We start from the raw sequence: 26,825 nt of genomic DNA, 5'->3' as shown, positions 1-26,825 counted from the left end.
GGGTAGAGCAGCCGGGCAGCCCAGCCTCTGGGTCTGATGTGGGGCCCTGGGAAACATCTGGCTCGTGTCGGCCCCAGGGCGTTTCTGCTGCGGAGAGGAGCGCGGCTGCTTCGTTTGCCCCTGTGTAATGCAATGTAAGTAATGAAGTAACCGTAATGTACAAACTGGCTCAAAGCAGGGCAATCTGAAGATGAAGTGCTCTTCACACAGTCAATTGCTAAAGGTCTTTATGATGCCAGTGAATTAAAAATCTGAGAAGAAAAAACCCTCCAGTGCTATAAGTTCAAGATGCATCTTTTAAAAGCTGCTGGTGGGGAGGGGAAGAGATAACTTATCTGAATGGAAATGTATTTAAACTCTATCTTGTACAGTTCTGGGTACTGCAAAGAAAAGTGTATTCCCTGTCACTTGGAGAGCTGGAGAAATTTTTGTATGAGCTGAATGTGTTTGTGTGATAGTTACCCCTCTTGATCTGAATCACTAGCCAGATTTTCAGACCTTTGCAGGTTATTTCTTCTTTTAAAAGAAGTTGTTACTTCAGATGTTTCAGTGATGCCCTCGTGTTTATTCGCACTGGCAGTACGGAGGAGCCTGGTGCGCTCCTGCATCCATTGTGGGACTCTGCATCCACAGCCTCCTTCCTCCCCGGCTGGGCAGAAAGCCCTCTCTTACCTTTTCTCAAGTTTCCAGGTTTTATCGCTGTTCTGACTGTTTGCATGGTTCTTCTGCCTCAACTTTCCTCTTCTTTCTGGCTCCTGCAGAAAAAAAATGCTTTGCAAAACCATTAGCAAAATCCTTCTGCCCAGAGCAGAATCTGCCCGTGATTTTCCTTTGAACAGCTAGTTGCATCTGTCTGAGCTTGAGGCTTGCATTTATGTCTCTTGAATGATGCTATAAAGGAACTAAACTGTATTTAAAGAAAGGCAGCATTTACATTCACCTGATGCTAAAGACATTTTAGCTCAGCCAACAGGATTTCATGGCGAGCCTTGCTCTAGCAAGGAACCCTTCAGCCCTCCCCAAGCTGAAAGAGAAGCTGAACTGCAGGGAGCAGTTTCAAAGCATTGAAACTCTTTAACGGTTGTTTGTTGTATTTCTTTTCTGCATCTTTTGGCTCTTTGAGGCAGGTAGTAATACTTGTGCTTTCAGACCTCGACACTCTGGGTGCAGCCCCCACCACGTAGCTATGACAGGCACAGGGTTCTCCGTGATGCTCTCATATGAGCATGCTGGATTTGAGAAGGGATGTGCAGCAAGAGGGGATTAATGTAAACAAGCTGCATTGGATCACGTGTCATGAGAATATCTCCTTGAATTATTTAATTAATTGCCTTTATTTAGCTCTGATCTAGACTATGAAGATACTCTCGGCTGGAGGGGAGAGAAAAGAGCCCTTATTCTGGGTGGGTTTTTCTATTTGTTTTCAAATATATATGATGTTCTCATAGGAAATGGGTCTAAGCACTTCTTTTAATTAAACCTTTCAGGTTTTAGATTTCACGTATGACTGATGTTCATAAACCCCAAAGCTGTTTGTTTTAGGCTTTCTGTCCCCATATTAAACATGGAGATGACCCATTCCCAGTTCCTACTGCCTCCTGTACCTGGCTGAAAGGCCCTTCGGTGTCGGACAGCAGAAGAGTCACGCTTTTTGCACTCCAGTCAGTGCTGGATCTCAGAGTTTAAAAATATCACAAGTGAAAAACATGGATGTGAGTCATACAGAAAACACCCTTCAAATCCAAGGGAATATAAATATTAGAGAAACACATTCTTCAGATGTTTCCTCCTCCTGAGAGGTAGCCATATCTAAGATCTCTGTTTGAAGTGTTCAATCATAAACATCGGTTCCCCGCTGTCAGAGTGACCGCTAGATGCAGGAGACACCTGTTAAATGTTCACAGCTAACGCTGTGCCAGAGCTACATCAGCCATGAGGCTCCGAGTGAATGTCAAACGAAGGGAAAAGGCAGAGAAGGCTGCGACTTTGCTTCTGGAGTCAAGAGGCTCCAGCGATCTCAGTCTGTAGTAAATGCCTCACTTCTGGAAAGTTTGGTGCTCACTTTGGACCTAAATGCCCATCCACATCTGACACAGCTGGTGTCATATTCCAGGACAGCGTATCTGCATGCTTTTGGGGAGTGAGGTCTGTCTTTTCAGTCATCCCCTCTACCCCTCAGCATAAGGAAACTATGATTTTTGTATCAGCTGGGCTTAGTGGTATTTTTGAAGCAAGCATGTGTTAAAATGCATATGCATTTCCCTGTGTTTTTACAAGATTAATATTTTAAAGGCTATTTAATACAAAATTGCCAAAAATTATTTAAATCTGAGACATGCCGGAGAGATCAGAGAACTCTTATCAACTCTTGAATTAGTAATGTTGAATTAGACAAGAGAAAATCCTTTTCAATTTAAGCGGCTCTTCTCAGAACTTTTTACATGTTTAATATCTTCATTCATCCTTCTAATAATTGTTCCAGTTTTGGCTCTCCCTGAGTATGCACGCAGATGTGCACAATGCGTACAGTTCAGGCCCTGATCCATTCAGCCAAGCTTCTCGTCCCTGAGGACCATCAGGGACCCCCAAACCCACTTGTCTCAGGGATACATTTTCCCCCTGTGGATGCAGTGCAAAGATTGAGCCTTTCATGGGTAATTTCGTACTTGTATTTGAAAAAGCCCAGTTGCGCTGCTGAATGAGAGAACTGAGATCATGAGTGCTCTTCAGTGTAGACGCTTCAGCATTATCTACCAAGAGTCTTAAAAATTTGCACTAGAAATAACATTGGCATAATATTTTGTAAGAATGCTACTGTGAGGCTCTGCAAGGGGAATTACGAATTTTACAAATACTAGTTTGTTGGGTTGGTTTTTTTCTTCATAACTCTCTCCAGTCCCCCTTGATAACAAGTTGCTGTGAGATCTTAGCAGAGCAATGTGTGTCCTGGTTGCACCAGATGGATCTCATTTGTGTTGCTGTTCAAAGTCGTGATAGGCAGCAAATGGCGTGGAGCCTGAGGCAGCACTTTGCTGCCTGAAGTTGGTGCCTGATGAATTACAGAGATAAATAAGGCGAGAGTCTGCCTTTGCTTTTCCCTTTGAGTGTGCACATAAGTGTTAGGTGGCCTGTGTTTGAAGAGACAATGTGAAATGAGCTTTCAAATATTTCCTTGAAGTTGTCTTAATTATTTCATTATAATGGTAAGGAACAAAGCGGAAGAATCAATACGCCTAATTATTACATCTAAATGCAAGAGAAATTAGCCAGTGAACTCTCCCTTCTCTGGGGAGGATTAATCTTCCTATGCTCTTCTTTCAAATGTCTTCCAGAAAAATGAAAGGCTTATCACCTAGGAAACACGCGGTCCTAATCACCCAGGTCTGACACTCGCATTTACGTGCAGTGAGGGGACTCGTAGTTGGTCTTCTGAAGCACAAAATTAGATTGTTTTGCTTGTGTTTAACTGTTGTAGGTGGAGGTTTGTAGCTGGGTGATTTGAATGACAAACGTTAGCAGGACATGCACCACACGTCATCCAGAGATGCCTTGGCTGGCTCTGGATGAGCTGGTGGAGCTACTCAACACCAGGTAGTGCCATGTGGAGGGGATGAATTGGGTCCTAATGTGGTGCTTACAGGTGATCCCAGTGGGTCTTGATTCTTCACCCTTGAATTAGTCACTGAACTGAAATGACAGAAATACATCCTCCCTACTAGGTTTAGTATGACAATAGATTCTGGTTCTATCTCCTTGCTGTTGACTTGCACCAAGCAAATGATATCTCGTGATACTTTTTACTAGGTTGCTTATAACAATTTCAAGCTGTGACACAGATGTAAGATGATTTCAAATGGAGTGTTAAATGAATAAATTCATCTTTATATAAAATGTGTTTAACCCCCACACCCCCATAAGGTCTGACTTTCTTTAGATTTTGTCTTTTGTTGTCATGTGTCATCCTGGTGGAAATCCAAGTCTGGAAGTACTAAGATGTGCTTTCCCAGAATATTACCACATTTTTGCACAGGCAGAGCATGCCCAGGAAGAGAAGGGTTAGGTTTGTTCCTTGCCTGCAAACCCACCTCTGTAAAGAAGACTCAGCAGCTAAAATATAAAGTCTAAACGAAGGGAAAAAAGGGCCATTTCTTTGCATAATGTTGGGGAAATCAGCCTTACAGTTCACAAACTGAGATGACAGCTCGCTGTAGGGAAAACTTCAGTCCATCATTATTTTGCATTTTTGGGTTGCATTACTCATGGCAGTTTATTAATTAGTTTCTATTTTGCTCTCTTTCTTAAAAGAAAAAGATTTCAACTCATTATGTATCACCCTTATACCTTTCTTCTTTCCCAAATTACTCTTTGCATCATGGTCAGTTCCCATCTTTCCTGGCTGTCGAGTTGATTAACTGGGTGATGCAGACTGGAGGGCATGGGATGGGCCACTGATGCACCACCTGATTATGTGGTCATGGAAACCCCCCGGAGGTAAGACCTCTGTTATCAAAATAAATTGGGATTTTCTGCCAACTAATGGTTGGCGAAGCTTGCACTAACGCTAGATTCTGCCGGATGATGTGCTATGGAAGCCAATTAGCCTTTGCTGATAAGCTAGGCTTTGATTAAGCCTTTCCAGGGTTTCTCATAGCAAGAAACATGTATTACTCATTGAACATGCAAATGCATTTGCAGTGTGTAATTACAAAATTTTCTAGAGGAGCGACCTATTTCAAACAGGGCTTTTGTTTCCCTCTTATTCCTTCGTTGCGCTTACCGACTCAGTCACACAGTCTAATTCAGCAAACATAATTGACTGGTTTTAGGAGTTAAAATATCCTGTTGTTGAATGTTTTATGCTTCAAATACCGAATATAATGAAGGCCACTGTGGTGGGTACGTAAGCTCTCTGCAGCCACTCTGAAAGCCTTGCCCTTTGCGGCGAGCCTTTGGGAAGCAGTGGGCTGGCAATGCTGTGATCTGCAGCTTGAGCCAATTTAAAAGTGATCTTGTCCCGATAATGCTGAGAATGAGCTCTTTTTCTGTAGCCATAGGCAGGGATAACTTAGCCTGCTGAATGTGCAGCTCGTTGCACTCAATGGGAATTCATGTATTGATCCAGTTAGCTCCCGACCTGTTTACAGGGTGGTTGTAAATAAAACAATGTAATTAAAATTGATTATGGCTGGGTATCATGTCTTTAATCTTTGACACTCAGGATTTGGATATTATGGCATGCCTTCTGTAGCTGATAATGGATTGTGAAGAGCATCAAGGAGTTAAGGTATTTTCACACTCCTTAGGAATACATTTTCTGTGTTACATTCTTGTGTATCATGTTGTTAACTGAGTGACAGTATCACGTTTCTTACCCGGTCGTACATATTATCATAGCTTTAGTCACTTAGAGATTGCATGAGCTTGTATATCTGTGCCTGTATCTGTATGATGGTGCTTTAGTAAAAAGCTTAGGAAATGGAAACGTTTCCAGCTCTAATTCATAGTTACAGTCCTCAAGTGTAACGAAGCCATTCCTATAGCTAGATGCATATACTTCCTATTTGTGGTGCCTTTAGTTTATTGCATGCCTAATAACATCAGAATCAGTTTTCCTATTCAGAGTTATATACTGTGGTACAGTGATGAGATCTAAGTTTGGCCTGGTTAGCATTTTCTGATTGAAATGTCTTGCAAAATTCTCAGATCAGAGCAGAAGGAAGGAACACAGAGGTGGGCAGTGTAATGCCCCGTCTGCACGTTACATCCCACGTCCTGTGGCTTGGCTGAGGCTCAGAGCTCAGTAATGGCCAGAACAGAGCTGCTGTCTCCACTGGGCCTGGATCACCATCTCATGTGCTTTCTCCCCCAAACTCAAAGTGCTGCTCCAACACCAGGCGTAGGGGTAATGCTCTGGCAGCGGTCGTCCCTGTTGCAGGGGGACCAAATCTACTGCTGCTGTCACAGAGCCTCTGAGATGCCCTCCAGAGTCCATCGGCGTTAGTGCCTTGGCACTTTAGCAGATGCTTTTATTTTACCTCTTTGTTTTTTCTTTTTCTTTTTTCTTTTTTTTCGGGGGGGTAAGGGAACCGAGGGTTTGACCCCTGCAGAAAACTGTGGTTCAGAGTCATTGTAAGCCCCGCTCCTGCAGGAGTAATCTTGTGCGCGATACAGGTTTTGTCCCTTTTGCAGATTATTATTGATGACTTCACCTTACTTCTTACTTTAGCATGGGGGCTGGTGGGTTGAAGAAACGCTTGATACAAAGGGGCACGTAGAGCATGGGCATCCTTCACTTGTGGGGCTTCACTCTCCCAGCCCTCGCTCTCTTGCTGAGCCGCTCCTCTGCTAATCACACAGATACTCCCAGGGTTTCAGCTAACGATCGCAGAGCAGACTTCTCTTCTTGCTCTCAAGTCATGTGTCTATCCTCTTCCAAATTAGCAGTTTTCAAGTGTCCCACTGGACATTTGGACTAAAATAGTCTGAACATTTCTACTGTTTTATCGTCATCGCCAGCTTTCATGCGTGCACACAGGCTCCGGTGAGGCCACAGTCTAAACGTCTGCAGCATTTCAGCCTTTATTTAAATGAAATTCCATCAATGGTAGTAATTTTGCAAGGGAAGGTCCCAGGACTGATATTTGAGTGTGAATATCTGAATTACAATTTAAATTCTGCAGCATTTGAGCTTAAACAGAATTTTTTATAAAATCTTAAGAATTGTAATTCTTTCCCATTCTATGAATAGTAACTGCAAACTTGAGCATATGCTGCAAAAGGCATGGAGGCAAAGCACTCAGAGAACACAAGTGCCTTTTTCATCTGAGGAAAATTAGCAAAAAAGGAGACAACTTCCAGCAAACTGTGGCTTCCGATCCACAAGCTGATAAAATCTGCATATTAGTCACAAGTGATTTTTCCAGATTTCTACTTTATTCTGTTTTCTTAATTAAAGATGCTGAAATTGTCTTTCAATCCTTTTAGTCTCTGTTTCATAACTATTATACTTGGGGTGGGGGGGGAGACGCAAACTCAAAATAATCACCACCACCATTATTATAGCTCACATCTGGCTACTTGCGATTTGGTTTTATCTCAGCCAACAAAGATGCCAAGCTGGTTTTTATTCAGGAGTAAATGTAAGGAAAAGCGCATTCTTTTATTGGGACTACATTCTGTAAAAATGAGATTTTTTTCCAAAGAGTAGGTATTATTTTATGACAAAAAACCCCACAAGACTAAATTATTAAATCCAAACCCTTTATTGTGTGGGTTTTGTGCTCAGTATCCAGTATTTACACACTGGAGTTTTTTAACGTGAGGTAGATGTGCACATTTTATGCCAGTGTGGAAGCACGCAGCCATTCTGAGTCTTTGCAGTGGTGAATGTGTGTCTGTCCAGGGCTTGCTCCACACTGAACTAATTGCTGTGAGGATTAATGGTACTTCACTGATTTCACTTGCCTGTCAATGGATTTAAGTGCCATAAGCCTTTCCTAATTAGAGGAGACATCCCTGGCTTGAGGAAGGGGTAACATCACTTGCCTCATCTTGTAACAGCGCAATGAAAGGCTAGGGAAACGTTGCCTTATCAGACAAGACGGTCCCTTTTGGTGTAGCAGTAGTGTCATCAGAGAATCAGCTTTTCTGCCAGAAATAGCAACCACTGGCTACAGCATGGGCGTTGCTGCTTAGGATAATTTTTAAGAGTATTTCGGCTGCAAAGTTTAGCTTTTTACAATGTCGTGGTTTAACCTGGCAGGCAGCTGAAACAACTACATGGTCGTTCACTCGCTCCCCGCTCCCGCAGTGGGATGGGGGAGAGAATCCAAAAGGAAGGAAAACCAACCAAACAAAAAGATAAAACTTGTGGGTTGAGATAAAGACAGTTTAATAGGACAGAAAAGGAAGACAGTAATAATGATAAAAGAACACACAAAACAAGTGATGCACAGCACAATTGCTCACCAGTTGAAGTCAATACTCAGCTACTTCTCGAGCCAACCGCCTCCTCTCCAACCCCCCAGTTATATACAGAGCATGATGTCATATGGTATGGGATATCCCCTTGGCCAGTTGGGGTCAGCTGTCCTGGCCGTGTCCCCTCCCAGCTTCTTGTGCACCCACTACCTTCTCCTTGGCAGGGCAGGACGAGAATGTGAAAAGTCCTCGCCTGCTTGGCAACAACTAAAACATCAGTGTGTTATCAACATCATTCTCATCCTAAATCCAAGACACAGCACTATGCCAGCTGCTAGGAAGAAAATTAACTGTATCCCTGCCACAACCAGGGCATACGACTTTGTAGTGTTACAGTGACCGAGGAAATCTCTTGCTCCTTGCTTCAGCCATAGAAGGTGTTTTCTGCACTTGTTTGCCCTGTGGTAGTTTGTGTAAGCGCTGTTCAGGTGGTGCTGCACAGCCTCAGTTCCTGCCACGTCGTCGCCTCTGGAAAAACATCGGTTTTCTCAGTGTTGTCCATAGAGCGGGTAGGGTAGCTGGCACAATCAGAGCAAGTACCATAAAATCTGTTGGGTCTAATGGTTTCCTAATACTCCTCTAGTTTGATGGTACCTGTTATTAGTGTAAGTAATTTTTTGATTGGTTTTTACTGTGTTTTCTATCCTAAATTTAAATTTTATTCACTTCCATAACATGGAGGGATGCACAGGGGGAAGGGTGTTACCAGAGAACTTCCCAAAAGGGCTAACATAGAGGTCGTACTTTATTCTTCAATCTGTAACAGTGAAACTTAAAGATTTTCCAATCCGTGCTGACTGATGTAAGAGTTGAAGTGAATCCAAACATTTAGGTAGACCAGTAAAGCCTTTTTTTATCCCCTATGAAATACTAAGATGCCCTTAAAGCAGAATGTTTGTAATAATTTTATGTGTGTGTATGCATAAAGACCATAAAGAGAAGTGAACTTTATCTATTTGATGGCACTCATTATCCTAGAGCTATTTTTTCACAGGATCCTTCTATTACATTTCTAGACCTTTTTTATTTTTCTCTTAAAATTTGCTTTGACGTGTTTTGTGTTTTGGAGGAATTTTCCTTCCACAAGATGAAGCACCATCCTGTTATCTAATATATTTCTTTATTTTTTAATGTGTGACAAATTCTTAGACGTTAAATGCCGAATTCATGGTAGGCTAGGAGGAGGAGTACGTGATTACGTTAACCTTTATGCGTTGTTCTGTACTGAAAATGTCCTCTGATTATTTTCTGTTAAGGCAAACTGATTAATTTGTCCATGCGAGATTTGACCTCTGCAGTGATATGTCATTAATAAAGACATTGTTTTCGAATAGCTATAGCACTGTGTCTTTTTTTATATGTTATTATTTTCAGTGTGACCTTCATGTTGGTTTTGTCTGTTGTTAGGTTGAGCAAGTAACAATGTTCTGCGATGTTATAACACTATCTGTAACAACAGTGTTGGGGTATAAATTGTGATTATTGTTGTTGCACGGTGTGCGGAGGTGATGGATGATTTCCTTATTCCAACATACCGCTCTTCTGAAGAGGCCGTTAGAAGTAATGCATCTCCTTGGCTGAAGGAGGATTTCAGGAGAAAACAAACACAAATAAATGTTTCACAAAAGCAGCCTATGCTGGAGGAGTTGGCCTAAACCAACAGGCTAAACTAACACCTCGGTGTCTGCACTTGCAAAATCTGGGTGGAAATCATGCTGGGCTGGGTGGTGATTCTCTGCAAGTCATTTCTACTAGGTGGCATCATCACAGATTGCTGTGACCATCTTCTTGACTTTGCAGCAAATCTGTCATTGGCAATGGATAAAAGTTCATTTTTTTCATGTTGTTGTGGTAAGACATTTACAGGCACGGCTCTGGATGAATACAAGAGAGAATGAGGGATCGCACGTGTGTGCCTGGCGTGGAGCGGGGCTGGTATCTGCCACCGGCGCAGGATACACGCTGCTTTCCGGAGCAGTCGCAGCTAGGATACTACCGTGCTGATGCTATAATATTTAGATCTCTGGAAGAGATGGTTAGTTGCTATAAAAATTGGACCTCCTACAAAAATAAAACCAAAGTTTTTTGGATGATGGGAGAAGCTTAAGGCATGGTTCACAGGGGAGCAGCTCATCTGGATCCGAGCAAAGCAGGTGAGACAGTCTGATTTGGTGGTGATTTTGGATGACGAGCCTTCGGCATGTGCCCTTGCCCTGCGTCTCCTGCAGGCAGGAGGGCTTCTGCTTGGGTGCTGGGATACAGAAAAGCCTGTCGGAAACCTTCCCTGTAAGCTAGAGAAATTACTGTGCCCATTTTAAAAATAAATCCCTATATTTATAACTTAAATTTATCTTACCTCTGACGTACTTGAAACTTTACTACCTGAAATGTGTAATGGAGAACCATTCTGCAGGGCTATGTAGGTAGAAACCCAATATATTTCCATGGACGCACTAATTTTTACTTTCTAAAGGCAGAGACTGTAATTGCAGTCTGTCCTCCCCCCGGGAACTTATTTAGAGCAGAGATACCCTCTAAAGATTAAATGATCGGAAGCATTTTCCTCGTTTCACTATTAATTTTTTTTTTAAGTGAAAGCTTGTAAAACATGGGCAAAATGTAAAGCTGAAAGGAAGAGAAGCCAGGAATACTAAAGAGAGAGAGTGAGCTTGCTTGAAAGTGTTGGCCAAGCAGCTGTTCATGCCTCCTATTTAGCATGAATGGAAGACATAGCCCTGATTAAAAATGGTAGGTAGCAGCTGCACAGCCTGGGCTAAGGATTACCAGATGGTTAACTGTGATTGACTTGTCTCCATGGAGCTCAGTGGGGAGGGAGGAATGGAATATCTGAAATGTGATGAACATGCTAGGTACACAATTTTTTTTATAATGAATGTGCCAGATTTGTTTACATGCTTCTTGAATAAAATATGGCTGCTAGTTTGACTTAAGACAGACATCTTTAGTACATGCTATGTTGCAAAACCTTGCTCTTTTGATTGTAGGTGTGATGATTCCCCCTCATCTCCCCCCCCCCCCCCCCCGCCCCGCCTCGGTGCTGTGATACAGCATAAAATAATTGGTTGACAGAATGTTGATTCTGCAGCACAGGGAGGATTTGCACAGATGGGAGTCAAAATATGTCTCCTTGCCTTATGCTAATGCCACCACAAAGGTTAGGGAGAAGTTCAGAACTGAATGTGGAATCCTTGTGCTGCTTTAGCTGTTGCAAAATGTTTAAAGTCGGTACCTGAAGGAAGAAGATCTGGATCCAAATGCTCCGGTTGTCTGCTCCCTCTTTTTTACAGCAAAAGGGTACCAGCGCTTGTTACATATTCATGGTACAATGGTGCTTACGTGGCTGCTTTTCCTTGACACGTGCTCATCATGGCCAAAGCGGGATTTTTTTTTCTAGCTTGGAAAGGGCTAGAAATCACATATATCTCTAAAAATACCATGGCAAGAGGATGACGCATCAACATGATTCCAAACAGCATCTTCTAACGGGGCTTGGCCAAATTTCTCGCAGGTGCCAAACAATTGGCACTTGTTTAAGCAATATGTTCTGCTGAGGCCATAGCCACGTGCGAGGCGATGTGTTCATCATACAACCTGCTCATGGGGGAGAAAGCAGGCATTGGCCAGGTCGATGGCCAGAATGCCTCACCCACCCCTTCTCCTGGGCGATCCCGGGGACGTGGCAGCCCCATGACTTTGTTTCCCTTCCGGTCTCTCTGATCCCAGCTCCTGTAGTATGGGCAGCAGCTGTCATGGTGTGGTTTTGGAGGAGTCCCAGAGCCACGGCATCCTGAAGGCCGTGGGGTTCATGGGCAAACAGTCCCACACGCTCCCAGCCTGTAGCTCCACGTGACTGCCCTGACTTTCGCAGGAGATGGAAATTGAAGGTAACTAAGAATAGAAGCCAGTAATTCAGAAAGTAATACCTTGGCATGTCTTCAGGAAAAACGAAAAAACAGTAATAACAAATAATTTAGAAACGTGAAGATAAATACCGTGTTTGAGGGAATGTGTTGCCTCCAGCTGAGAGGAGTGGGAAACATTGATTGTGTGTTTCTTCATCCTATATGTTGAACATTTTTACTTTGTGTTTGCATTAATTTTTTAAAGCAAATTATAAATATGTCAAAAAGATGGAGTTGTCAATTATGCCAACTCATTCCCTCGGATTTGAGTATGAATGAAAGTGTGATGCAGATTTGTCTTCATAAATGCTTTGTTACCTACAAAACATTGCTTTTGAGCCAGTGACGCTTAGTAGTTCATTATTAGTCTTACCTGAATGTCGTCGCTGTGTATAAACACAAATAAAATGCTAGTTCAAGCTTCTGATATTGATAAGCAAATGGTTTATTTTGACTTTGTTGGATTTTTTTGTTGTTGTTTTGGCAGTATCAGAGCCTCCCTCCTTCTCCTTTCCAAAATATAAAACCAAACCAAGACCCCATCTGATTTATTGAAAGTGGTCATCTTAAAAGCAATGATTTAAAGGCTCATTATCCTCAAACGATACACATAAGTGCCGAAGTGGAGAGGTTGGGCTGGATATGGCAGCCACAACCTCTACCTTTATGTGGGATAAAATGTTTGGCTGTGGGTTTTGTGGTCCAGGTGTAACAAGTGTCCTGGCTGCAGGGGCACAACAGCATTTCCTACGTGTTTCAAGTGCAGAAGGAGAAGCTCACAAGGAAAACAAACCCATGTTTGCCGGGCTGAGCATGAAGCCCATGATGTTTGTGGTACCTCCGTAAGGGAGCATCAACCTTTTGGTCTCCCCTTGAGCATCAAACCGTTTGGATGCTGGGGTGTGGTGGACACCCACGGCCAGCTCGCTGGAGCAGATAGCGGAGTGCTTGCTGGGGGTCCCTGTACCTCCCTTTCTTCTGCATGCTGCTGAAAGTCCGATTTCTGGGAAAAACTCAGCCTCAGCATGGTCTGTTTCTCAGTGTACTAGAAACTGAATTAATCTTAATGGTGTCATAGGCCAGGTAGTAGATGGAGGTGATAAATCTGTTAGCAATCACACCAAAAAGGCTGAAATATTCTGATCTGTGAAGGTTAGGCACTATTTGTGGAAGATAAATGTTTATCATTGGGCCACACCTTGCAAAAAGAGCAAAAGAGGTGGCCGAGGAGAGCTTTCCTGCCTGGTGTGTGATTTTAAATTGTTTTCTGACAGCAAGGAAAGGTGTGAAAAAGTGCTGGTGTGATGAGAAACAGAGACTGCTGTGCAAGAGGGAGACAGAAGAGCGCTTGGCTTGTTTTTTTTCTGGTGTAATGGGCACACTTAAAAATAACTTTGCTCTTTAAACACATAAAGGGGAGAACAGCTGTTTGAGCTAGTGAACCAACTTTGTGTGGCTGTAGGCACACTGTAGATTAGAGGGACACTGCAGCCCTTGAGAGGACAAGGCTCCTCTGCCAGCATGGTGAGAAGAAAGGAAGCAAAGCTAGTTTTGTGAGAAAACTGAGGAATTTGAGAGTGATGATGCGGTGCTTCCTCAGCAGCAGGAGACTCGGTGACCCTCATGGTTGCTTCCAGCCCTGTGAGAGCCAGGAGAGCACAGTGGTTGGGATGCCCTTGGGACAGGATGGGGCAGAGGGTGGCCCTGGTCGCCACAGCCGGGCATTTCCTTCTGCGGCCACCACCGCGCTCTCAAGGGGTTGTTGCAGAGTGCAGGGCATGGGAGGAGAAAAATCTGCCCTCTCCCTACACGTGAGGGTAATTTCTTTCTCAACGACACTTGGCAAAGCCACGTGTGAAACAGCCTTCACGTCTCACCGAAAGAAGGCAAGACTGCCAAAATTTTGTCTGTTTTGAGTCAGGAAGAAATGTTGAAATCTCGAAAGTCTGTTTGCCTTGAAAAAGATACCAACACCCCAAAACTCAGATCTGGTCAACTGAAGTATTTTGATCCATTATACTTTCTTTTTTATATGTGTTAAAATTTTGTAACACAATATTTTTTCAACCAGAACTGTTCATTTTGAAACAGTTCAGAACAAGAATTTTGACAGTGTCAAAAATCTCTGTACAGAACATGTCATCCTTCCTGTCTGCAATTATTTGCGGCAAATTGAAGTTTTAAAGGGGAAAACACACATGTACAATAATAGTTCTTTGGGAAATTCCTTTCCAGCTGCATTGATTAACACATTATTTCAATTTTAATGAAAAAGAAATCGTCTTGTGTAGACCTGTAGCATATTTTGGGAATCAATGGTAATTCCTCTTGCGGCTCAGTCAGCCGGTCTCTTGTTGATGGGAAAGGAAGATGGGTCTTCTGTCCTGACAGTGCTTGGGGGACCTCTCAGGAAATCACCTCCCACCGCTGCCCCTGGTTAGCAGAAGCCAGGAGGTTTCAGAAGGACGTGGCTGATGGCACCATTGTCACAGTCCCAGTGGGACATGCGGCTTTATCTGGTGAACAGTGAAGAAATGTTGAGGCATTTGGAAATGGAAAGACAAAACCAAGGAGCCAGCAGCTCTGCAACCTTGGGTCTGTGCGTACATCTGATTGCACATGGAAGGTAAGGAGGAGTGAAGGCTGGGGTGGCACCTCTTGGGAAGGAACATGATTCACATGGTCATCTCAGGAGAAATGCTGGTGTTTGGGGCGGCATGGGTTTGCACGGTGCCTCCTCGTGGGTCCATCTTTTCCCCTCCAGAAGCATCAGGCACCTTCGTATCAGCTATGGGGGCAGAGCGGTCAGGAGCAAGTGCACCCTACCAAAGGTGCAGTCCCAAATTGAGAGGAGCCTCCTGTCCCTCAGGGGAGACCGCCCATGTGCAGCACCGTGTCCGATACTAGCGTTGTAGCTAATATTAATGAGAACACATGTCTGGCCATCGGAAAGTGGTGAAAGTGAGGGGGGTTAGAGCTGCACCGGTGAGCTGTCTGCCAGCATGGTGCAGCTCAGGCTTTCCTGTTTGCTTTCAAAATGGTCAACAAATACTTGTTAATGACACGTTGCTGAAGCTATCCTTGAAGGTAAGTGTCTATGGCCATGTTTTTTATGTGTCGTTTACCGCTGCGTGCTGTAAATACCAATATATGTGAAGAGAAGTGTTGATACCATATTGCTTCAGCACAGGGTGGTGTTCTGCTGGTGCAGGGATGCTCACCAATGTCTTTGCTGTAAAATATTTTCATCTTAGTGAGCTACACATCAATAAGTGCTTAATAGCAAAGAAAAAAACGTTTTACTGCTGTTTATGACTCCATCATAAACAAAACAGATGCAAGTGGTTTTTCTTTTTAGTGTTGTGTGCTGAGCTTCAGTCTTTGGAAAAAACAGTGCCATCCAAACCTATTTACGTTCTGTATTTTGCCATTTTACTCTCAGCACAAAACCCATCATCTCCATGTCATTCCATCATGTATAGCTCATTGCTTGACATTTTCCCGGCAATATTTCTAAGCAGACCTTTTGTCCCCAGTAGCATAAACACTGTGGATCAGGATTTATGCTTTGTAACTAAAGGCCTGGTACTCTGTACCTAGAATAACATCTCGCCATGAATACAAGCTCGGTGTCCGCATGTCAGGTGACTATAGCATCCTACCTTCTGCAGCGCAGGATTTGTCTCAGAAAAGGTATGATGAATTAGCGTTTTGGCATTTAACTTCTACACATGTAGCCTGCTTTATGGGTGCTTGGGTGACTCACTCATGCAATGTAAATCAAATCCCTCTCTCGCTGGCTGAATGCTACCTTGAACGTAGACGATAACTTCAGAAATTGTCTTGTTAGAGACCGCGTTGTTTATGAGATTAAATTAACTGTTAAAGTGAATTATTTGCAGGGATATAGAAAAATGTGGACAATTGATCCAGTTGTTAAGAGAAGTATACATTGATTTTGTCTAAATTTATTCTATGTTTTGCAAGTATAAAGCAATATAAAATTGGCTTAAAAGAGACTGCATCTATAATGTGTGATTTTGCCTTAGCCAGATTAACTACAGAAGGAAAATCTTGCCATTGCCCTGCTGCAATATAGACTACATCTATGTATAGATTATAGATAATGTGTGTATGTAGGGAGAATATATTTACACACACACGTGTGTGTATATACGTACAGAAATTAAGTAGAGAGTGCATGTGTGAGTGGCTGTAGGAATCTGGATTTGAAGCATCACCTCTGAGCTTAAAATCTGTACCCAGCCTTAACGGGGCAAGATGCTACGCTGCTGCAGTTTGTACTTTTGATGTGCCAAGAGTAGGCTGCATTAAATGAGGCTGGATTAAATCTTGTCAGTGCTGTACAGGTCATTAGCAATATGGGCTGGCCCTTGGCCTGCCTCCTTGCTCCAGTATTCACAGGAGTTTTTTAGCTGGATGCTTCCATGTAGTCATCCTGAAGAGTAGTGTATGGATGGAAAATAAAGACCCTTTCTGAGCTGGCTCACCAAGACTGCTATAGTGCAAGCCCTGCATTTGGGATTGTTCATGATGAACATGTGCAGACGTCCCAGCACTGCTCTCGTGATGTGTGTGATCCCTGAAGCCCCCTATTTAAAGCTTGGATAGCATGGGGAAGCCGGGCAGCATCTGTGCCTTGCACGCCTGCATTTTTGTCTGCAAAAGCAGCATTCCCTCTGTTACCTGTGCCTGCGACGTAAGGTGGTGCTGGGCTCTAATGCTGGTCCTGGGGGTGTGTTAAGCCACACGGGGCTCGGTGCCATTTGCACACGTGGAGAAGTGCCTCGGGACCTTGCTGCCCAGATACATCGTCTCTTCTTGTGGTATCCTCTTTGCTCGTGCAGCACAAAAATCTCATCACAGGGGATTAGAGGGTTTAGTTCTGCATTGTGCAGTTGAACCAGTTAAGCTGCACTTGGTTTATCCACGTGCCCAGATATCTTGACGAATTCATCCTGCCCTACAGCATGTGCGTGTTCTGCTGAGAATTAGATTTATGTTTTTAAATTTCTGAAAAAAAATCTGAAATAAACTGAGTTGAGTGATTGATCTGGATTAATGGGGACCAACTCTATTAGCCTAATACAACACTAATCTGATTCCAAACTGTTAACATATTAAAGCTGCTTAATTATATGTTTGTTTGACACAATGTAGTAATCCTGTGTGATTTAGGGTATATTGTCACAGCTCTTGACTTGCAATGCCTCACCATTGATAAAAACACAATTAAAACCCTTCAGTATGGTTAGGCATTCACTTCACCCTTTGCTGTATTGAAATGTGGCTTGTTGTAAGCGCTGCCAAATATCCTCCCCACTTTTACAGGCTGGAGAAACAGTCACCACCTCTGTTTAATGCATGGAAAAGCAAGGGGCAGGAAAGGCTGGTGTTTGGTTATGCAGGAAATGGGTGTCTGAGCTAGGAATTTAATCCAGGGTTCCTGGGTCCCCATCACTGATTTAATGATGCGACAGCCGCCTTCTGCTACTGATGCTGCTAACAAAGCTGGATTTCATCGTACAGCAAGAAAAACAAAAATTCAATAGACGAGGAGGTCTGGAATTACTTCTAAATTAACCAGTAGGTTAAGGGATAAGAGGATATAGCACTTGGATGTATTTGGGCAGTTGTCTGGTGTGCAGTATTTTCTACCCAGTCTGGATACAGCAATACTCCGAAAAGTGAAAAGCCTCCTCACATCTGCTCGCTGTGAAGAGTGGGATAACGAGATGCAAAATCAAAGCAGAACACAAGCCCTTTTTCCTTGTTTGAGCCAGGCGCTGTCAGAGGAGAAGGTACCTTCACTGAGAAAATTGCTCAGCCGTTTCTGAGTGCTGTTTATGCAAAGGACCTGATCCTGGGCTTGTGAGGAAGATGCTGCCGTGATCCACTGCGGGAGCAGCACCAAACCTGGGACGTTTCCGCCTCACTCGCCGCACGTCTCCGTGGTGCGTTATGTTTCTCGCAGCAGAACATGCGGTGTGGAACGTGCCGTGGGCTCAAAGGCGTGGTGTGCGTTTCCTCGTGCAGAATACAGCGTCTTTCTGGCTCTGCAGAGAACCAGAGCAGTGCTGGATTTGTGACTCCTGGTGACAAATGAACTGACCACGCCAAGGTCACTCACTATTTACAATCTTACCAGCACAATTCAGCTAATATGCCTATCCTAAAACCACAGTTAGCACCTCTGCTTTTCACACTGTCAAAATCTCTGCTGTCCCAGATAACAAGGGGTTTTTTGATACCTTGTACAATACCCTTTTGCATTGCTATCTGGCAAGGTTGGGCTGCAAATTTTACATAGAATCTTTGAAATCAGTACAGATCGGAGGCATTTTTACTTACAGCTTTGCATTGAATTGAAAATTTTCAGATTTTTAAATACAATTGAAAATCTTGAAGGCTTTCTTGCAGCTTTGGTATGAAGATCATAGCTTAAGCTTGATGTCGAGGACGTGGGGCTTTGGTGGCCATCCAGAATGAAAATATTCCTGGAATGGATGCCATATAAAGGGATGCCTTGAAAACAAAGTAAAACATTTCTGGTCTTGTGTCTGTCTCTCAAATTCAGCATCTGCACGGCCTAATGAAGCATCTTCAAAAAATTCAGATTCCAGGAATTGTCTTATATGGACAACATCCTCCCTGAACCTAATGGATAGCGCCTGCAGTGACGGTGCCTTCAGCTGACATTGTAGTGACAATCTCAAAAGAATATGATGACATGAGGACCTGCCAGATGGATGCTGTAAGTTCTGGGGTGTTTGACAAGGCTCTGGCATTGGGATGGATAATCAGAGGGAGAGAGAGGAAGAGCAGAAAGTCCTAATTTTCGTATGATTTTGAGGGTTTCAAGGCTGCTGTTAAGTTTTGTCACACTGCAAGGGTTTGCTTGCTTCAACCAAAGGACCTGGGGCTTATTGACCAGTAAGGAAAGTCTGTTCCCAGTTAAAGACATTTGTATCCGTGGCAGCTCAAATCAGAATAAAAAGGGAGTTTTGAGTCCCTCCGGGACTGTCTTTCATGTGATGAGGCAGTGTCAAGATGCTGCAGGAATATTTCCTCACTGATCATCTTCAAAGCGTGGCAATGTCTGTAGGCACCCAGGATGGTGGCGGCGTTCCCAGGGTTAGTGCCGGGCGCTGCTTTTGTGTGGCGTGTCCCTGCCTCCACGCGTGGCATTGCACTGGGGGCCTGGGATACGTTATCTGTCTCCTGTGATAGCTTGTTTTTTTCCACGTAGTTCTGTAACTGATGCAGAAGTATTAGGAACTCCTGTTTTCTCTCTAGTTCTTACATCGTGCTGATTGTAGAAATGTCATGCCTGTACACGAAGATACAAGACTGTTTGGAAAGATGATTCCCCCATCTGAGCTGTTTTTCTTTCCGTTGCTCCCGTTTTGTGTTATTTTGGATTGACATAGGGAGTCTCTGTCTCAGCACCATTTACCCCAGACACCAGGATAGATAACTGTGCTTTTTACGGTTATCACTTACCTTTTCCCAAGGTACTCTTTAACTTTCATATCTTTTACCTTGTTTTACACATCTGGGAGCTAACTCCCCCTCAGCTGGAGTTGTGGGAATGACCCAAACCAGTTTCTCTCTGACAATCTGGACTGTAACTGCTCTGTGGGTTGTTTTTTTTGACAGTAAAGCAGAGGCTGAAATACTGGCTTTCCTCAAAGACTATGTCAGGCTTCCATCTGCCTTGTTCAGAGGCAGCACACGACACCCCCGAGTCCCCACATCCTTTATGGGGATGAGAGTTGAACTCAGTGGTCAGGTTAGGTTTTCCTTTTCTGTACAGTGCCAGGCTGTAGGAATGACTGCAAACGTAAGATAGTTGCCCAGAGGCAATTGTGCTGAAAGCTTTTGTATAAGAACGGAGAGCAACAGCACCCCATTTTGGAGGGGAAAGTGACTGTCTTTTCTGGTTATTGGTGGGATGTGTGAAAATCATCCCCTTGAGTACTAACTAGCCTGATAAAGGAGCATTTTCAGATTTGATCTACATTAATCAAGAAGTTAGTGACACCTGGTGGCAGGCTCCGGCTGGCTGTGGAACCTGCCGGAAAACAGGCGCTTTTCTGCCTGACCCAGATTCCACAATTGCTCTTTAAATGTGCTTCTGCAGAATTTGCTGCTGTTTTCTGACAAGGGCAAAATGCTGCACATTAGAGTTATTGTTTTCCAGGGTTTTGCAGTGGTAAAACCTGGTAGGTAATTGTGTGCAGTGACGGGAGTATCCCAACTCTGATGTGGTTGCTGGCTGCACAGGCAGGATGATGTCCGAGACTGGCCATGCCTTTTTCTAGCTGCTTGAATTCAGCTGATCCCCTCTTCTCAAATCACCTGGAGTGTGTTTTCTGTAAAGGATGAGAAATCTGGGGAAGAATAGGCTGTAGGAGAGGTTAAGCTCAACTGACTTCTTATCTAGTATAGTTTGGAGCAACTAAATGCCGTTTCTGCTTATCAGGATACATAAGTTTTGTACCGCTTCTGAGTGTCTGGCTCACAGAGACATAGGGAGTCAGTTAAAGAGAAGATAACAGCATGCTTGCATTTATCCATGCCTGCTACGCTTCCCAGCGTCTAACTTGGAAGAATATTTTTGCCCAGTTAGGGGACGTTTGTAGTCACTGACCCTTTCTGGTGCGAGCACCCTTCCTGCGCGCACCCGCAGCCCGCCGGGCCGTGCGTGTGTGGAGCAGCGGTTTGGGATGAGCAACAGCCACCGTTCAGGGCGGTGATCGCTACTACAGAGCCAAAGGGAGAACCTCAGCAAGGCTGCGGTCAGGATCCTTCTGTGTCTCGAAGAGTAAAATGGTTCCAGTCTCAAACCCCTGTAAAATGAAAAGCAATTAAAATATTTATGAAGACTTCTTGAAAGTGACTTTTCATCCTTTACAATCACATCTTCTGGTCAACAGAAGTATAGCATCGTTATATCAGAGGAGTGACTTGCAAGGATTATTCTGAAGGTATTACTGCTGATGTCTTCCAGTGATGGCTTTATTGCAAAAGATTAGCTATGAAACATATTTATTGGGTGGCCTAAAACCCCCAGTGTTTTAAGATCAGAGAAATAGAGACTTTTCCAAAATCCAGTCAGTTCAGTTGTGCTAAAGTGTCTTTTCAGACATTATTTAATGTTTTGGAAGTCTTATGCTCTCCGTTTAATTAGTTTCCTCCATTTGAATTTGGATTTTGCATGTTGACTAAATGATTCTTCCCCAAACCGCCTGCGGCGTCAAGTTGATCTCGACAGAAATGCTGAAGTAAACATTATTATTTGGGAGCTGTGACCGTTCAGAGCCGCATCACTGGTGCTGAACTGTTCCTCGCTGTGACAGCTCATTATCTCCCTGCTTTCCCAGGCACGGTAATATCAAAATCACTCTATCTGTGTTCCTATCTTTTTGTTTATCCTGGTGGGCTGAAAATAGATTTGTGTCCGTTTTTGCGTGTATTGCTGTTTTCTGTACAGTAGTGTAACCATGTTTATTAAGTGTACAGCCTCTTACTTGTGGAGTTTTATTGGTGCAGAGGACAATGGGGAGGCATGTACTGGTGTAAGCTTGTTTTATGAAGTCCAGGGTATTATTAATATATATATCTAATATGCCATAGTATATACTACTTTTTTTACAGATATACACATTTATAACAGTGTGTGAGCAGCTCAGTCTGTGCATGGATGAAGATGACAACTGTTTCCAGTCAAGGTCAAGCAGTGTCTACCTCCCAGAAACAGTCAATAAAGAGTTTTCCTGGTCTAAAATAATTAGAGATGTCTTTTTGAGTTCAGCTGGCTTCTGTGATGGACAAAGGCAGTAACATTGTCCAATCTAGGTGACTTTTTAAATAATACACCAGCCAGGTGTATCTGTTGTGATCCATTGGGTGTTTGTTGGAATCGCTGTAAGCTTTTGGAACTGTTCTGAATACATATTAGGGGTTTTTAATGCTCCATCTCAATAAAGGTGAAAATATTAAGCATTGAAACTCAATTCTGTACTGTATTATTCAGATGGAATATGAAGATATAAACCCCATGTTTAACTGGCAGTTTGTCCCTCTTTTGGTTTGGAAGATGGCCTTTCATGTACATGTGTCAGAAAGTGGAGGAGAGAGGGAAAACTGATGTTTCCTTCTCTGGCTGGGAGTTCGTGTTTCCTTGTGCTTTATTGCAGCTGGGTCATCTTGGCAATCAAGCTTATTTTGAATGGAAGTTTCCTGCGTTTGCACAGGTGGCTATATTTACATGGAATCCCATAAAATGTTGCTAAAAGCAAACAAAAAAGAGTTGTTTCTCTCTTCTTACCTATTAGGGGGAACAGTGACGGGATCATAATTGCAGAGACTTTTCCAGGTCAAAAATGCTGTGGTTTGGGTTATGGCACCTGGATGGAGTACAGAATGTGTTTTTGTTAAAACATCTCTCAGCTTGAACAGCTAGTGCAGCATCACCAGGTTGATGAAAGTCACTAATTTTAATTTTTATTTTTTTTTTTTAATTTTTAAGGAAAGATGTTGCCTTTTTTTTCATGACTTGGGGCAACCCTGTGATTCTGACCTTTTGACCAAGCAAGTAGCCGTTTTTACACGTACACAGAGTCCGTAATCTGCATTACACATATCAGTAGATCACGGCGTATTTGAAAAAAAAACCCAACAAAACAAAAACAAACCAAACAACCCAAAGCAGATATCTGGCCTTATCTATGCAACAGACTGCTTTGCACTCTCATCAGAAATATGGATGGAGCCATCTTGAAGGCTGCAGGTCTGCCTGCAGTTGTGGTTTAGAAACCACTTCAGAAAGCCACCAGTGGTGGTTGGTGCTGGGAAATGCCACTGCAGGGAGAGGATGTTCTGCTCACAGGGCATCCAAACATCTCTGCCCTAAGCAGAGCCCAGGTGCAACAAGTTGAACTTTGCTGGCAGCCTGGGCTTTCAAGGTTTCACTGAAGGGATTATGCTCCTGCAAGGCGCTGGACTGAGGAGCTCCATTAACACGATCTGCCTGGGTCTCGAGCCCTTACGGTGATGTCTCTTGAAGCACTAATGTGATTTTATTTAGTCAGATAGGGAACATTATTCTCAAAGCTCAGAGATAACAAATGCACGGCTTAATGTGCTACAGATGTGTGCGATGGGGAATCAGGGCCTTGGAAAGCCTCCAAAGAGGGAGGCTGTGCTGCTGACGGCCGTGTGTTACACGAGCTCGCGTGGGAAACCAGCCCTGTCATCCTGTGTGCTTCGGTGTGCTGTGAAGGGCAAGCAAGCTCCGAGGGGTGGTTTGCAGAGGGTCGTCAGCAAGAGACTTACCTGCTTCTCCCTAGTTGTGCTTTCTTTTTCTTCATTTGCAATAAATTTCACCAGTGAAGGAACCAATGAATAATTTTATGAAGATACTGACAGTCATTCCAGACCAGAGTATTTTTTCTTTAAATCTTTCTATTTTTCTCAGAAATGCTTGCCTTTTTCTTCAGCAGGATGGATTCATTGCATTATGCATGTATCCGTTGTCACAAAAGTGCTGACAAAAGAATTTGCCAAAATAGCATTTGTTTGCATAAATTTAGCATATAAGAACCTGCTTGTGATGAAGCTGAATACAGGGAAAAGCTATTTGGTATGAAGAGCAGTGGTCCCCATTTACTGTGCCATTGGTTATAACTTTGGTATCAGAGTCAGCTAAAGTATTCCTGTGTGTGGATTAGTACATATTTGTGTGTACGGTGTGGTAACAGTGATATTTTAATGGTATTTGAGATAGTGCTGAAGGAGCCCGTGTTGCTGGAGTGAGACAGTGAGATGCTGAGGGTGAAGGCTTGCATGCAACCCATCCTCTCCTCTGGGCTGAGCTCCTGTGCTTGGCAGCAGCTGTAGAGTTGTAATGATTTGAGAAACCCACAATTTCCCACATTCTTCTCCTGTAACATCCAAAATGTGGTAAATCCCCTGCCTGTTCACCTACTGCCACATTTTATCTCCCCATCCCCAATGCTGTCTATGGCGTAAGAATATGGAAAAAACCCAAACCCAATTAACCAACAAAAAACCAAACCAAAATAAAAACCAGAAAAGGAATATGGGGCAGTTTGAGGGCTCAGCCTCATATTGAATGTACACAGCACTCAGACACATTTAAATCCTCTTGCTCCTGTGCCGTGGGGGATAATTCCGTACGAGCAGAATCTGTACTTATCGGAGGAACTACAACCACCCTCATATTAAAGGCAAGTACAAGGATGCTCTTTGCATGGGGCTCGATGCAGAAGCTTGGAGGTGAGAAAGGAGGCAGCCTGACCTTCTCTAGCAGCGAGGACTGATGACGGATAAGCGACTGCGTTTAAAAGGCAGGATCACATCCAGCTATTCCTCAGCAGATGTACGTATGTTGTGTTCAGAGTGGTCATGCTGGAAGCCTGGCCCAGAGGGGCTGTCTTCGTGGATGGAGAACACGAAAAGAACAAATACGTCTTTCCGAGATACAGCCCAGATCCAATGCTATTTTCTCAGAAAAATGCTAACAGACTGAGCTTGGCTGCTGGAATCGACTGCTGCTGCTCGTGAAGCAGGGACAGGTTAGAGAAAAATCAAACTCTTTTTGATGGGCTCTACCCCAGCATGATTCACCACTTCAAGGTTGCTGATGTCCTGGTCCCGTCCTGGGCAGCGCGGGGAGGCAATGCCTTGTCCTGAGAGCTGCTCATCTCTGAAAGACCCCAGAGGAACCAGGTATGTGGCCAGCGTAGATGGAGGCTGGAGGATAACTCTAGAGCAGGATTGACACAAGAAATGTTTGCCGAGAACTCTTTAATGAACTTCAGTGCATGTCCTTCACGGGGTCTGCAGTGACTGCAGCTTTCCTCCACAGTGGTGGCTCTGTAACTCACTTAGGAGTTATCCCTTGCTTTCTATTTTTTTAATAGACTTTCTTTCTGTGCTTCTTGGTGCTCCAAGCTATTAAATTACCCAGTTGTCTGCAGCGCCAGAGGGGTGATACAAAAAAGTCTGCATTGTCAAGATGTGGGTATAGCAAATTATCACACGCCAAGCGCTCTGTGTGTGCCAAAAGCACCTCACTCCATGCACATCCAGAGAGTCAGAAAAGTTAGAGATGAGTTGAAGAAGCTACTTAAAAAGCCCTGTCTGAAGTCCATCACAAGGAAGGCATCACTCCGGCTGTTCCTCGCTTGCTGCTGCTTTTCCCAGCAGGTAGAAGGGGGGTGCAGGCAGGACCGTCCCCAGCCCCTGACCAGTGATGCCCCTCCGATGGCACCACCCACATCCCAGCCACCACATGTTTGCCCTGCAAAATTCTCTGCCATCGTTGCTTTGTTTCCACAAGCTTTTTAGGGTAAGTGCCTCTCTGCGTTGCCAGCTTTTCACAGCTCAGCTGTCGAAGCGGTACCCAGGGAGATGCTCCCCAAAGTCAGGCTGGCGCTGCAGAAGTCCTGTGAGTAATCGCATGCTCACACCTTGGGAAACTTGCCTCTGGGTATTACATATCGATTCAGGTTAAGGGAATGATAATTGAAATTTCTTTTCCCTGCTTACCTATGTACTGCGTAGTTTCATTTCAGTAGTCTCCATAGTTTTTACAAGCGTTTTAGTGTGTTTTTTTCAGTGAGTGCACAAATGGTGCTCCCTTACAGTAGAATGTAAAGCAAAGCATCTGTTTTCTGTTCCATGTTTGTTTAAGCAACTGTGACAAACTCCCTGGCTTTACAGGCACACCCCCTGCTTTCCTGTGGTATGTCAAACGAGTTTCCTGCTCGTTGCTGATCATCAGAAAATCCCTGTTCCTCTCCCGAGCGCTGCACTCCTTACCTTGCCCGTGAATCATGCGGGGAGACCGATGCCGTGCTGCCCGGCACCTGTGGGGCGATGTGGGCTGGGCGGTTATTGAGCTGAGCAGCCACCCCCGCCGGTGAGGTATGGCTCTGGCACACACTTCACATTCGTACGTCACCCAGATAGATACATAAAATAATGCGTGTGGTAGCAAATTCTTATTTATGAAAGCAGAACAAAAATGGGCAAAAGTAGTATGGTGATTGTAAAGGGGTTTTTGCTCAGCATCTCAACTAACCCTCAGTTCTTCCCTTTAGGTCAAGCTGGAATCTCCCTCCATTAGTTTAAGGTGAGGTTTCTTGCTTATATTTTCTAGAGGTTGGAGCTGTACCTTCTTCTTCCATGTGGAGAAGGGAATGACCTGGGCAGGAAACAAAAGCTGAGTCCTGCACCATCCCAGGCAAGAACACAGCATTTTGCCTATTTCGGAGTATTTCCTGCAGTTGGATATTGAACTGACCTGGCACATGGGGTAGTGGTTTTCCTCCATCACTCCTAAGGGTTTGGAGATTTTTTTTTTTCCTTAATTAACATGCTGCTCAAACTTAATAACTGGCCCAGTTCTGGTTTCTGGCTGCTATATTCTTCCACAGCGCCCTGAGGACACACTGGAGATAGTACCTATCATGATACAAAGTGAATCATTTTCCTAACAGGTTTGTAACTACTCTTCCTCTGTGAGTGTTACGTAAGAGTAGTCACGTGACACAGACAGTGAATTTGGGAATAGGATGCTTGATATGAGCAGTTCCTTCCACAGCAATGTGACCACGCTTGGCTTTAGAGGACCTCTTCTTATTTAGAGAAATATGAAGATAATCAAGTAATTGCTCAGTTTTGCCCATCCAATGAGCAGAATGAGCTGTTTCACATCCTTTTCAGTCTCAAGAGTTCATTTCATTCATTTTCCTTCCCCAAGACAGGATCAGCCTGAACTATTCCTGGCAGAGATTTATCTAACCTCCCTATTCCCAATATGTCCCGTGATGGATACCCATTACCTTCCTAAACGGAAAACAGTGCTTC

General features: G+C 43.8%; 1 protein-coding gene across 1 annotated transcript in view; it reads left to right on the top strand.

Annotated features, from left to right (window-relative positions):
* Nucleotides 1-26,825, top strand: part of SYNPR (synaptoporin) — a 109,771-nt gene that overhangs the window by 13,605 nt on the left and 69,341 nt on the right. The window lies entirely within an intron of this gene.

Source organism: Grus americana, chromosome 11 (assembly GCF_028858705.1).
Source record: "Grus americana isolate bGruAme1 chromosome 11, bGruAme1.mat, whole genome shotgun sequence".
Lineage (NCBI taxonomy): Eukaryota > Metazoa > Chordata > Aves > Gruiformes > Gruidae > Grus > Grus americana.
This window is presented reverse-complemented; position numbering and strand designations above follow the sequence as displayed.